Consider the following 14,712-nt stretch of genomic DNA (forward strand, 5'->3'; position numbering starts at 1 on the left):
GATAGTAGCACTTTAGAATGTCAAGGGCACAGAAAAACAATCCAGCTCACACCATAGTGCAATGCTTTTATTTTTCTTCCCTGCTGTTCTCTTTAGTGAATATAAAATTACTCCCACTCCAAGGAGCAGTTGGTTTTTGTTTGCTCCCTGATGTCTGCAGATCAAGACAACAGTAGAACTCTTGGAATTTTTGTGAAATGGTGCTTAGAGTATCTTTATTCCTAGCAGCCAAGGGGTCCTCTGTTGCCTGAAGTATGTGAACATTTTGGGGACCCCACCAACAGCTACAGCCTGATGAGCCTCGTGCCTGAAATGCCTGTAGCGATTTCCTCTGCTGTCATGGTAGCAGACATCAGAGAAGATTGTCACCTTCAAGGACACTGAAGGCACATGGAGGGGAAGTGACTTGACCAAGGTTATCCAGCAGGCCAGTGGCTGGGTTAGGAATAGAACCAGTGTGTTATCTATTCAGCCACACTGCCTCCCACACACTGCTATTTTTGAAGTATTTTAGTTTTGATGACACTTACCCCCAAAAGTGTATTAATGTTCTCAGCTCGTTTTAAACAACATTTCTAAATATGGTCATTTGGCTGGGTTGTGCTGTTCTCCTATATAATAAGATTCCAGAATTGTGACTATGTTTGAATGTCAATCTGAAGCCCAGAATGTTTGCTGAATCAGTGAGAAAGTGATGGAAACAGCTACAAGCATGGTTAAGAGCTCTTTTTGTTCAGAATATCACTAGGTTCAGTCATCACTGGGATTAGTAGTCTGTTGTGGTCCCACTTTTAAGATGACAGCTATTTTGGCTCTATAACTTACACTGTGCAACAGCATGGGCCTTCAGCTACAGTTAGGCATTTATCTATGCCATTCCAAGAGTCCTAGACCACTGTGATATCACAGATAATTCAACCAATCACCATCCTTATGCTACAGCTAATTTGCATGCAACAGTGTCATTGCTTGTATGAGGGAGACCACACAGATAATGGATTACTTGTCCCAAATGCCACAGTTTTTCAAAAACCACAAACACACACACACACACACAATAACCCCAAGCCCCTCATTCGCCAACTGCAGAATTCAGCACAAATCTCCCAGGATAAAACAACATATGCACAGATCAACACAACTTTCCCAGCACAACACACACATTCACCCACCAAATCTCATACTTACCATAAAACCATAAACTTGAGTGGCAAAGCTGCAGGCCATCAGTAGTAGAATATTAACATCTTTGCAAAGTTGAATGATCTTTACAGGATTTTTGTTATCCAAATCAGTGTTTATACTTTAAACAAATCGTGAATGAAAACTTCTGGATGTGACCTACAAATTCAATTCAGGAAATGTTTTGGAATTCATTTTCAAGTCATCATATGCTCAATGACAAAGATCAACAGGCAGCTAAACAACAATGGCTCTTGGAAAACACATGATGAAGAATATCTTCATTGATGCTCATTGTCATTGATGACAATTAAAGCACAAAAACATTAAGGTTTTATTGGTGTGGTATTGGCATCTGCATGTGATGGCTGGAAGGTGTGGAAGGAGGCTGCTCTGTTAATTGGTGGCTGTGTAGAGCAGAGGTGGGCAAACTACAGCCCACAGGCCACATCTGGCCCGCGGGACCCTCCTGCCCGGCCCCTGAGCTCCTGGCCCGGGAGGTGAGCTCCTGGCCCCTCCCTGCTGTTCCCTCTCCCCGCAGCCTCAGCTCATTGCACCACCGGCACAATGCTCGGGGCGGCGGGGCTGCGAGCTCTTGCTGGGCAGCACAGCCGCAGAGCCGTGGCCTGACCTGGTGCTCTGTGCTGCATGGTGGTGTGGCTGGCTCCAGTCGGGTGGCATGGCTGCCTGTCGTGGTGCTCTGGGCGGTGCGGTTGTAGCACCACCAGCCACTGGCAGTGCGGTAAGGGGGCAGAGAGCGGGGGGGGTGGTCAGGGGGTGGGTGTGTAGATAGGGGTCGGTGTGGTCAAAAGGCAGGGAACAGGGGGGTTGAATGGGGGCAGGGGTCCCCGGGGGGCAGTCAGGAAGGAGAGGGGGGGATTGGATGGGGTGGTGGGGGGCAGTCAGGGGACAGGGAGTGGGGAGGGTGGATGGAGCAGGGGTCCCGGGTGGAGCCATGAGGGGGCAAGAAGCAGGGGGGGTCAGATAGGGGGCAGGGGCTGGGCCACGCCTGGCTGTTTGGGGAGGCACAGCCTCCCCTAACTGGCCCTCTATACAATTTCAGAAACCCAATGTGGCCCTCAGGCCAAAAAGTTTTCCCAACCCTGGTGTAGAGTGTTTGACATAATTTTAACTGTGGATTTCCTGTTGATTTGATGTTTTGGTTAGTGGTTGCTTTAGTTGAGACGCCTTAACTGTTAGATTTTGTGTTTTTGTGATGGAATAGATTTTAAGCAGAAACAAAGGGGCTTTTTTCTTCTAAAATTTTTTTCTCTCTCACCGTCATGAATCATTATTAAATGCGGGTCTGATTTAAAAAATCCAAGAATAAATGTGTACGGGAGAGGATTGACTTTTCAGAATATACCTCTCCATTTGGCACATAACATTTCAGAGGATTTCTGACTCAAAACAAGTAGTGGAGGAGTGAGTATGAAGGTTGTACCTACCCTATTCCTCCCTTAAGCCTCCTTCACCTCAGTCTTGTCCATATGCCATTGCCTCCTGCTTCATCCTCATGTATGTAGCATCACAGAGGCAGATTAAGGGATGGATTCATGGATCCATATGCTTTGTGCCCTTGTACAGTTTGAGAAGAAACCTAGTGCCTTGTCCACCCAGCTTTGAAGCCTCTGCACAGTGTATTGGATGAAGGAACAAAAAGGGAGTGAAGATCCTTAAATTTCCAACCACTAAAAAGCCTGGCACAGAGGAGCTCGAGAACAGCAGATGTGGTAGAGATCATAAACAAGACTTGACAGTAGACTCACTTTGGCTTGACAGTGGACCCATTTATTGCTCACCAGGCCATGAAATACCAGAGACAAAAGGCTGGGAATTTCCTTTCTCAGGGCTCTCTGGGGCAGAATGCTGGCATTAGTGTATGAGCTTGTCCTCGCAGATTCTTGTACAGCCCACATAGGCTGATACCTATTTTCAATCTGTACAAATGAAGTATTGTATTGCTGAGGTATTTGCCAAGGTGACTTGAGGTGACATCATAATTAGCTCATCCAGTTATCACTCTTCCTCTCCAGTTAATTTAACTGCTGCAATTCTATTGGTTTAAATAAGCCAGTGGAGTGACAAAGAATGTACATATGTGTCAAGAGTTCTTATCAGTTCTATTATGTGATCATCTGTCCACAGAGAAAAAGAACACTGGATTGGCACCATCTTTCACTGCTTTTAAAACACCTGTGGCTGGATGCCTACCCAATGACTCCTTCAGAGACACTTGTAATAAACTCCTGGAGTTCTATTCTGGATAACTACTTCAAATCTGTCATCCGTCACTTTGTGAGACAGAGAATGAGTGACAGAGGGAAATGATAGAGGCAGAAGAGAGTAAAGGAGAAACTGAAAACTGGGAACAGAAGGGAAGAAAAAGAGGGGACAGAGACTATCAAGAGAAAAAAGGCAACAAAGGCAGGAGCAGAGATTAGGGAGAGACCTGTGGAGGGATTGTAGGGCAGCAAATTGAAGATAAAGGCACAAGGCAGAGTGGGAGAAAAATGGGTAGATAGAAAGGAGGCAGACAGTGGGAGAAAAGAAGAGAAAAACTGGGGTCTTAGATTGGAAAATTGAAGAATAAAGGTTGGGGAAGGCAAAAAGAGGATGGGTGAAGGGAGTACAGGTGAGTACCATCGTAACTCAGGGGAAACGGAGAAGGGAAAGAGGAAGACAAATTAGGGATTGAGATAAAAGGGAGGGGCAGAGGGTAGAACTTCAGGGTGAAAAGATACAGGGGAAGAATTGTGCTCTACCCATATGCTCATACTTGTTTTCATCTTCTGACACTGCCTCCATAGCTTCAAATATAACCCCCCTCTTCCCCATCTGCTGCACTGTAGGGGAAGGGACCTGGCAGACATGTGACTAGCTCACACTAGAGCAAGCACACTAGTGCTGCTTTGAGTGGAATCAAGATTCCATGACAGTTTGCAGCAGAGAGAAACTGGGATTCAAGAAGCGCCTCCAGATCTACATGAGAGGTGAAGGTCAGTCTCAGCTCATGCTGGTTCTGAGAAAGGTGGTTTTAGTGTGTGTATGTTTGTTTTGATTTTGCCACTTTGTGACCTGCTGGTCTTGCTGCTGTCACTGCTCAGAAGACTAAGAACTTCTCCTGCTGCGGTTGGTGATTTGAGAGACTTGGGGAGGTCCTCTTGTTACAGACAGTCACAGAGCAGAGTGAAGGTTTTGTTTGTTTGCAAGGGACAATATATTTTGTTTTGTTTTCCCCAAAATGGTTGAAATGTGATAAACCTAGTTTTGAGGGTTTTTTTTTTTAAAGAAATCCATGTCCTTTCTCTTTGAGGTCAAGATGTCCTATCAGTGTTTTTTGTTAAGGAATTATCATGTTGGCTCATTGTTATTAATCACAGAGGATTGGTTAAAAGCAGAAAGGATTTGCTCTATAGCTGAGGCAAATATTCTAGTTCCCAAAGTAAATGGTCCAGCGGGATTGTGCATAACAACTTGCACCTCCACTTTACACTCGTTTATGGTGGCTTCTCATTCTCCCACATCCTGTCTCCTAACCTTGTGCTAGCTCTCTGCACAGGGGTGAATTTAAATATCTGTGCAAAGAATTTTACTGTAATTTAGTACACCTAGAGGTCATATCCTTTCTTTGATCTGTAGGTAGAATCCCCTAATATAGCTTAGGAGGTCTGAGATGCAGAATTCACCTTTCTGAGGCTTTATTTAGGAATAGATTCCGATTTCACACACAACTCTACTTGTAACTTCTAGCAGCGGTTTCCCTTCTAATTTCTTTCCTTTCTTCTCCCAGAAAACATGTAGTCATCTACTGGCAGCTCCTTGATTAAGAAGATTGTGGGGGCCTGATAATGGTCTTCAAATATGTTAAGGGCTGTTATAGTTTTCCATGTCCAATGAAGAGGGACAAGAAGTAATTGGCTTAATCTGCAGCCAGGGAGATTTAGGTTAGATATCAGGAAAAGTTTTCTAACTGTAAGGGTAGTTCTGGGATAGGCTTCCACAAGAGGCTGTGATATCTCCATCACTGAAGGTTTTAAAAAACAGGTTAGACAAGCACATTCCAGGTATGGCATAGGAATACTTGGTCCTGCCTCAGCACAAGCAGCTAGACTAGATGACCTCTTGAGGACCCTTCCAGCCTTCATTTCTATAAATATCATTGTAACAGGCTGGCAACATCTACCGGAAACACCCTACCCTGTTAGCTAGTATTTCCCTTGCTGGGAAAAGGCTAAGTGTGCTCTGTTGAATCACAACAGCAGTTGTCTCATTACATCACCTAGATGTGAGCAAAAATTAAGTGAGAAGGGAGGGTGAATGGGGCTGGAGTGCAGCTCTTCTACCTTTGTTTAAAGCAGAGCGAGAGAACTTTTTCTTCTCTTCTTGGCTTAAGTAAGCATCACTTCCCCATAACTTCTCCTTTTATGCTGGCATGGTGAGTGCGTCCCATTCCTGTTGCAATTTGTTTTAACCACATAAGTAGGGAAGTTGGGAGTGAGTCTCTGGACAAAAGCGACTGGGTGCGGGCTAGGCAGACTGGAAGTAGAAACCCTAGGAGCAGCCAAGCCTGGAAGAAAGGCCTTAGCTGAACTTTGTTTATTTCAGTGTTACTAAAACCACGCTCTAGGAAGGGAAAAAATATTTATTCTACAGTGTATGGACTTTGGGAGTAGGTTGAAAAAGCACCTGCTTACAATGGTATTGTGACAATTCTATTAACATGAAAACAACCCTCATGTAATCTACCCCTTTTATAGTTAAGAATGGGAATAATTTGTGGTGTTTTTAAGAAGGATATTCATTTCCCCATAACAATTTTAAACATATACTGAGGGCAGCGCAAAGCCCTTAGTTTTGAAACATTTGACATTTTAAAACCAAAATCTTCTACATCTTGCTTAATTAGGACTTTATTGAAGTTTATTTTAATCTTTTCATCTACATCTGTTGTCTGTTGACTAGACTGAAAAACATCTTGTGGGTTTTCACATGTTCTCTTCAATTTGACCATTTGGTGAAATACTTCCTGTTCTCGGGAACTGTGTTTATTAATACAAAAACTCATTTCTTTTTGGAGAGAAAAAGTGTTTGGGCAACAAATAAGTTGAAAATTGATATATGTATCCTCAAGTAACTGGCACCTGGAATTTAGCACCAGGTACATGAACTAAAATAAAACACTGTAAATCTTTGTCCCATGTCAAACTCTGGAGATGGTTTCAATCCAGTGTAGCAATTGGATAATACTGTGGATACTGCTCAAACATTATCTTTGCTTATTTATTGGTATTGCCTGCTTCTGGATTGGCATTGATCTTCCACTTTGTTCATGTGGCTAGTGTGTTTGTTTACAGTTGATATAGAAAATAAAAAATATCACCACATAAAATATTAAACTTCAGTGAGCTAAGGACATCTTTGTATCTTTGTTGTAAAACTGTACTGCAACTCATAGAACAAAGAACCCTCTTTTCTGTGCTCATTTCTTTGCCAGCACATTTGTGTGCTTTCTGGGAGGGATCAGGAAGTTAAGCAAAGAGAGACTGCCCAATGAGACAAGTTTAGATAGCACAGCTCATGCTGGTTTATCCCAAGGAAGGATCTCTTTTGTCTTAGGTAGAGTTGATACCTTTGGACCACAAAGGTCTTAGTTTGAATCTCAGTAGCAGTTAATGTCCAGGAACTACACACCTTGAGTTTAAACACTGAATGTGGAGAATTTACTAAATCATTAAATCTTCTGTAGTCCCCGGCTATCAGACACTACAGGACCTTGAAAAAAACAACAAGGAGTCCAGTGGCACTTTAAAGACTAATAGATTTATTTGGGCATAAGCTTTTTTGGGTAAATGCCCAAATAAATCTGTTAGTCTTTAAGGTGCCACTGGACTCCTTTTTGTTTTTGTGGATACAGACTAACACGGCTACCCCCTGATACAGGACCTTGCAGATTCAAGTGCAAGTGATATCACAAATATTCCCTGCCGGACCACAATATAATATTTTTATTCGAACAATATATTTCCAGAAATATCAGAGCTGTTATTTTTATCTTTTTTTTTATAGTCTTGAAACTAGCAAAACCGTGTGACCTGCAGGGAGGTTCCTTAAAGTTGAATTTCTATTGTCTTTTTTCCAGATGTAACTCAACAAAATTAACAGAGCATCCAAGGAATTTGTATAGCTTTAGTCCCCTTTCTGCAGAAAGGATGCACTGTAGTATCATTTTTGCAGGCACAGGGTACAATATAAGGCAGATTAACAAGGGTTGTGGGCCAAGTTTTATGAAAGGACTTCTGTTTCTTTAATAAAAAACACTTGTCTGTGCACAGTTTGTACATCTGTGTGCAAGTCTACTTTCAGAGCTCAGGCTCAAACCATTCTCCAACATTTTATATGATTTGGCAAGACTTAAACTGGAGATTTCATCACTGCATGCACTATATGTTTATTCCTCCTACCTCATCCTGAAATTGACATTTTCTCTGGAACTTTCAGATTCATCTCTCTTGTTACCACAGCCCCTCAATACTCTTGGAATTTTGTGTGTTTTGTGTTGGTTTCATTTATAATCAGTCACAGATCTCAAGAGTTATTGGATTCCACTTTATAAGTTCTGCTGAAAAAACACTAATGATTGGTTTAACTAGATCATTAGAGGATGGCAAGCTAATGATCAGAAGTTATCATTTGCCTTCCCACATAAAACCTGAAACTTGGCTGTATGTGTTGAGCTGGTATATAGCTGGGCAGATGCATATGTCCTTTTCACAGGTTTGAGGTAAAGTTTTTGGTGTTACCCCACACAACATAGGCACCAATTCAGCAAAGCTCCTAAAAACATGCTTAACTTTAAGCAAGTGCTTACATCCCACTGACCTGTATTTGTGTTAGAAGTGTGCTTCCTGGAATAGTCACTTTTTTGAGCAATTTATTTTCCTTATTGAGAAATGTAGCTCTGATGTAAGTGTTTGTAAACATAGTTCAGCACCAGCATGATTAAAATGTACCTTTGCACTTACCACTCAAAATCACTTGATCAAACCATGTGGTTTATGTGATAAGTAGAAATATAGCAACGTAGCAATCTTAAGAACCATATCTGCTACTGGTGTAGACATGATTTAGAATACTGATTTTAGGACAGTTTTTTGCTCTGCATTTACTTTAAATCTCAATTAACTGAGATCTCTCCTGAAGAAGAGCTCTGTGTGAGCTCAAAAGCTTGTGTCTCTCACCAATAGAAGTTGGTCCAATAAAATATATTATTCTGTTCTCACCCACCTTGTCTCTCTGAGATTTCTCCTGGCATTCTATATCTTCATATGAATTGTACCTGAAGTTACATCTTAGAGATCTTTTCCGAGAAGTGTAGTACAATTACATTAATTTATTAACCAAATCAGTTTATGGAGGCTCCCACTTGATCCCTGTAGTCCAGTGTTTTGGCTCTGACAGTGGCCAGTACCAAATGCATTAGTGGCAGGTGCAAAATGTAAACAGCCCTTCCAGCCTAATATCTCTTAATGGAATGAGCTTTTCATACAGCAAGTTTTCTCATAATATCTGTAATTTACTGGTTGGCATAAACTCTGAAGTAGAAGGCGTTTATATTCCTTATAATATTTGTATGCTCTAATATCATGGTGAGTGTTCTTATTATCCATGTGAATGTCTATTCCTTTTTTGAATCCTAATAGACTCTTGGCCTCCGGGATCTCTTGTAGCAATGAATCACAGGTTAATTATTCCATCTGTAAAAAGGTATTTTATCACTTTTAAACTTGTTATTAGACTGTTCTTGTATTATGGAGGTACCAGTTGCAGCTTCATAGTTAAGGCTGAATTTAAGTTTGGCACTTAAGCACTTTGTTATTTATGAATTACTTATTTTTTGATAATAGGATTAATATTTTGTGGATTTACAAGTCTTAAGAACAATCTTTTAAAATATTTTTATTTGTGACCTTGGCACAAAAACTAGGAGAGTGCTAATGAAATTTGATGAAGACACTAACTTGGGAGACATTGCCAATACAGAGTAGGATCTGAATATTATACAGGAACAACTGGATGACCATGGGAATTAGAGTAATAGAATGGGATGAAATTTAATAGTATGAAGTGCAAGGTCATACAGTTAGGGATGGTAGTGGGGGCCTCCATTCCTACAGCATCCCTGGGTGGTCCAATGCAGCATTGCAGTTACATTTCTCTAGCCTAGTGGGCTTTGATAAGTCTGAAGAGGCTTATGTATATTGAACAGCGCTCTTTCAGGGGTCTAGCTTAATTAACCTAAAGGTGGAACATTATACAAATAGGCCTCCACCCTCGCATCTCTGGCTGGAGGGGGCTGAGTTAACTTTAGTTGATCAACACCACTTATGTCTAGGTCCCTTGCCAATGAGGTCCTCTTGACCCACAACCCTGTTCTGGAGCCAAGGCCTCTTGTCATCAGCTGGGTGGAGAGTCTGAGGTCAAGGTCATCACAGAGGTCAAACCACGAACAGCCCTCCTCAGAACAGCTCATAATTCCTCTGACCTGTAGCTTCTCCTGCTATCTGGTGAAGTACTTCCATGGGGGCCAGATTTCGCTGAGACTTGGCATTCAATGCTCTTCCCTTTTGGACCCTCTCTTGCTTGGGAGCATGGCTCCTTGATTTCCTTTTCTGGTGAGCTCCCTCAGCAGGTTCCCCCTGAGAAGGCCTCCCCTTGGAAGCTTTCTCTTCCCATGTTCCTCTCCCCAGGAGCCTCTATATTCTAGCCCCACTGGGAGTAGCTTCATTTTATCATGTCCAGGTACTTTCCTGCCTTCCTCCCAGTTACTCAGTGAGGTAATTAGTCCCAGGTGAACCTGAGTTCTCATTCCCCCTTGTGAAGTCTGTCAGATGTAGGCTGAGCCACTGACCCCTTCAGAGGTCCAGCTACACTCTGAAAAGGGCTAATAAGGTTTTTTTTTCTATAGCTGGGTGCCCGTTAGTTGGAAATGGCAGAGGAGGAAAAAGACCTGGGCATACTATTCAATCACAGGATGACTGTGAGCCACTGATGTGATGTGGCTGTGAAAAAGACAAACATGATCCTCAAATGTAACAGGTGAGGCATTTCCAGTAGAGGTAGGGAAGTATAAATACATTGTCCAAGCCACTGGTAAGACCTAAGCTGGAATACTATGTACAATTCTGGTCACCCATGTTCAAGAAAGATAAATTCATGTTAGAACCGGTTCAAAGAAGAGCTACCTGGATGATTAGGGGAATGAAGAACCTATTTTGTAAAAAGGGACTAAAAGAACTTAGCTTGTTTAGCCTAGCAAAGCGAAGGCTGAGCAGGGATATGATTGCTGTCTTAGCTAAACGACAATGTTGCCACAAAATAAAAGGATATAAATTGGCCATATGTAAATTTAGGCATGAAATTAGAACAAAGTTTCTAACCATCAGAGGAGTGATGCTCTGAAACAGTCTTCTAATAGGCATCATGGGGCAAGAAACCTAACTGGTTTTAAGAGGGAGCTTGATAAGTTTATGGAAGGAATTATATAACATGTTACCTGTGATAGCAGGGAACTGCACTTGATGACCTAGGAGATACCTTCCAGCCCTGTGTTCTTAAGGAAATCTGTTAAGTAGTTTGTGTTAATTCATTTAAAATGATCCCTTTAAGAATCTCAGCTAGGGTTTTGTTTATATACTCAAAAATTAGAAGAGAACTGAATCTTGAATAGAAGTGGTGCAATGGGAAACTTTATATTTTTTTATGACTGCTGGTAATATTTGCTGTGAAAGTGACTAAGAAACTCTTTCAAATGACCATTTCATATTATAGTCCATGGGACTAAAGCTACAGATTGACCTCAGTTAAAACAGCTCTCTCAAAATAGCCGTCATCTCCCTTTCTCAATGGAACTGAAGCCATAGGCTGCCTTCATTCAGCTGCTCCTCACAGCATTCCTCTCTGCCTCCTGACAACAGGGGGAGCTAGTATCTTCCCTGAGAGCTGTTTGGTTTCACTCCTATTGGGAACAATGGGAAGAAGTGGCCATATTTTCAGTATTCTTCAGTCGACTTCAATCTTTGTTCGCTTTTTAGAAACCAGTTGCAGATTGAGCAAAGGTTTTCACTGATGCCTCAGTGATGCCCAAGACTTTTATCTGAGTGGTTACAGTTAATTTAGAATCCAGCAATGTGTATGAGTAGCTTTAATTATTCCTTTCAATGTGCTTGCTTTTTTCATCATATTTTTGTTAGCATTTCAGCCACATTTATTTCCCATTGTGCTGCCCATTGACCCAGCTTTGTTAAGGCTACCTGAAGTTACAGTCTCCACTAACCTACATGATTTTTTTGTCATCTGCAAAACTTGCCACATCACTGCTCACCCTCTCACCTGAGCATTTTAACAAAATCAAACACCTTTTTTCTATATGGAAAATTGACTATTTCCACTCTTTTTTCTATCTCAATGGGGTTTATTGAAGCAGTAACTTGAAAAAAATTACTTCCTGAGTTTTGTCACTGCACTTGCTGAATTTCCAGAGATGTCAATGGGAGTTAAACCCTAGAATTTGCCTTTTGTTTGAGAACACTTCGGAGGTCAGATGCTAAAAGTGTCAAAAAAGACATGTAATATCAATTGAGATATATAACGTAATATTTTCTAATGGATTTTAGATGAGAATCAGAAAGCAAAGTTTTCAAGAGTGTTCCAGTAACAAATTCCTTTGGGGTCATCCAAGCATGGAGAGTCAAGGATGGCTTGACACTGGAAGTACAGTATGACTCTGAGCAGGTCCCTTCCTGTGACTTGCTTCCCTCAAACTGGCTTAGAAGAAAAGAAACAAATGAAGCCACCAAGACAGTATAGGATTGCCTGTTTTTCTATATTTAATCTAGTACAATATGACTAACTTCTATGAGACAGAGATGTACTGTACTGGCTGACCTTTTCAATTTCCTATGGCTCAGACAGTTTGTGAAAGGGATGGACTCTCCATTTTGAGCTTCAAAGTTTGGAAAATACATGGCAACACATCAAATGCCCCTTTAATTTAGGAAATGAATGTCCGTGAAAATAAACAGCACTTCCTGCTGTATATCCTGTATTACAGTGAAGTGGAGCAGTCTGAAACACACCAAATGCAGTCATACTCTGTAGTTACTGACACTTAACTGTGCAGATATTTGCAGGTATGCATTCCCCTGCATTGTGTCTGCACTGTCTGATTTCCAGATAAATCATATGGTTTTTTTGCAATAACTGTAAAGACAATATGCAAACCCACATTCTCTGAGACACTATCATCTAGTCAGAGTGCAGAGAATTTCAGAATCATGTTATGGTTATTTTTGAATAATTATAATGTAAGTATGAAAATCTCTCTCCTATAAACCTTCTGTTTTAATTGGCTTCTGTGCTCAGAATGATCAAGATTTTTGCCAAAAAACAAGATGCTGACCGAGCTTCCCATTTTTTTCCACAGAAAAATGTCAATATTTACATAAAGACGACCAAAAAAAGCCATTAGGAAGAGAGAAAAGGGGCTGTGAAACTGAAGAAAGGTAAAGTTTAAAAAACAATTGTTAAGAGAAAAAGGAAAAAAATCTGTCCTTCCTCACCCTCCACCTCTCTTTCATCCTTCTACGTCAGCAGGGCTCTTGCCCTGACTCCTCTTTCCTTCCCCTTCCCAATTATTCAGGTCACTTAACACTTTCCATTATAAGACCCTGTTTTCAGTTGCTTATAGCTTTGCCAAACTTTAACTGTTTGAGTTAAAAATTTTCACGCCGAATATGTGCAGGCAACTTTTATTCTGGCATTTCCTAACGTACGGGTGTTTGACTTTGTAACCGTAATAATGCTCTTTTACCATAGTTCGTGTGTGTGTAATATTCTCTAATGTGTATAAGTGTTTACATTGTTTTGGGGTTTTTTTACATTGGAATAATCCACCTTCTCTGTGCCACCCTTCCTCCCAGTTCGGTTATGAAACCGATTCCAAACATATATTATAGTTATTCTGGGATAGAATTATTCCAGAAAAAATGCCCTTTAAATTTAAACAATCCATGCTATAATAATGGAGCCAAACAGAAATCATTCGAATGGGTTATGCCCCAGTTATCTTTATCCAGATCTTTAAGGAATCATCAGTGGTGGCATTTTCTGTATTACATCAGTAAAAAGGTGCTAACATGCTGCTAAAAAAAGGACAAGACAAAAAACGTTGACATTTAAGTCTCATGAAGAGGTCATTAGTCTGATACAATACGCTCCTTGGTTATTGCTTTTACTCTTGGAAAATACAAGTTGGGATTTGTAGTCTTACAATGCTATAAACATACCTGTAATTTAACAGGGATTTTAAAAAGAAGTTTTATGTGGCTTGCAATTTTTTTTAATAGCATCATGGTTATAGCTGAAGTGAGTGATGAGTACTCAGCATCGCTCACTTTGTGTCGTAGTAGTGTCACAGTCTTATGTCCGTGTACATCTCACCTGCACATAAAATGGATTTATGCTATTAGCCACATTAGACGTGGGTCTAAAAAAAACAATCAGGTAATAACTGTCAATCAGCAGCACATCTGTATTGATGAAAATACAGCTGGTCTTATTTATTTTTAAAGAACCCTTTTGATTATAGGGAAGTGTACAAACTAAATGAAAACAATCTGACTTGCAATTCTATTGGATTTGGATATAATTCACATTTTATCAGTCATGACCTAACTAGGAAACCTGCCACATTTTCCTGGAATGAGACCACACACCCATTTTAAATTGGAACATTAAGGTTTATTTGACTAAAATAGGCAAAGAAGGCACATGGGTCCAAAAAAAATTTCTTCAGACAGACTGTTAGTACCCTACAAATAATTTATTCATGTAGATGTGCTTCAGCCACAGAGTTGCGATCATCATCTCACCTTCATAGTCCAGCGGTTCAGAGGTTGATTCCAGGGTTTTGATTTAGATCCATTTCTACTTATAACATACAGTTTTTATTTAAAAGATTGTCTGTCTGTCTGTGTTCCTTATTGGTGCCCATCGCTACAGCATATGAGCCACAATTCTTACCAAATTTTATCTGTCCAGTGTTTCTATTGTGAGGATATGAAAGCTATATGCATTCCTGCCAAACATTCCAGTGCATGTTTGTTTATGTGACATCTTTGTTGGGAAGAAAAAGTTCTTAGAGAAAAATTCTTCAGTGTGCTCGGCAATGAAAGGCTTAGATCTGTGACACAGTTCTAGTGAGCGCTGTGAATTCGAAATTCTTATTAACGTCAGTGGACTTTTCCACACATGCAGAAAACACAGAAGAGTAGAATTTTGCATGTGTTTTGTATCCTTGCATGGCTAAGTATCTCTGGATCGATTCATGTAGTCCCTACAAAACAAAACTCCCATCAGTTTCAGTGGGAATTTTGCTGGGTAGACTGTAGGAGAAGACACTATATCCAACTGCAGCCACTAGGTTCTTTGCCTTTTGAGATTATGGCAAAGGGACAATAGAAGAGCCGT

General features: G+C 40.8%; 1 long non-coding RNA gene across 1 annotated transcript in view; it reads left to right on the forward strand.

Annotated features, from left to right (window-relative positions):
* The first annotated feature begins 12,665 nt into the window (after positions 1–12,665).
* The window catches only part of LOC141990105 (uncharacterized), a 52,514-nt gene continuing 50,467 nt past the window's right edge, over positions 12,666–14,712 (forward strand). Inside the window, exon 1 of the long non-coding RNA XR_012640076.1 lies at positions 12,666–12,746. This is a non-coding gene — a long non-coding RNA (uncharacterized LOC141990105). The remainder of the gene's footprint in view (positions 12,747–14,712) is intronic.

The sequence above is a fragment of the Natator depressus genome, chromosome 6, assembly GCF_965152275.1.
Source record: "Natator depressus isolate rNatDep1 chromosome 6, rNatDep2.hap1, whole genome shotgun sequence".
Taxonomy (NCBI): Eukaryota; Metazoa; Chordata; order Testudines; family Cheloniidae; genus Natator; species Natator depressus.